The sequence below is a fragment of the Penaeus monodon genome, chromosome 25 (assembly GCF_015228065.2).
Source record: "Penaeus monodon isolate SGIC_2016 chromosome 25, NSTDA_Pmon_1, whole genome shotgun sequence".
Lineage (NCBI taxonomy): Eukaryota > Metazoa > Arthropoda > Malacostraca > Decapoda > Penaeidae > Penaeus > Penaeus monodon.
In genome coordinates, this window is record NC_051410.1 from 35,524,505 (window position 1) to 35,524,744 (window position 240).

Consider the following 240-nt stretch of genomic DNA (forward strand, 5'->3'; position numbering starts at 1 on the left):
GACTATGTCTAGTTATCAATACAATTTATCAATAAGGAGGTAAATAAATAAATCTATACATATACAAAAATCCACCCATATGCGACTTAATCTAACAAAAAAATGAGTGAACTAACGCGTATACGACTCTCTGGCATCTGTCCAAAAGGCACGTATGACCTTGATTATCACCAGGGAAGTTTTGTGAAAGGCAGTTCACACACAATTGTCTGTTTTGTGTGTGTGCGTGAGTGTTTGAAA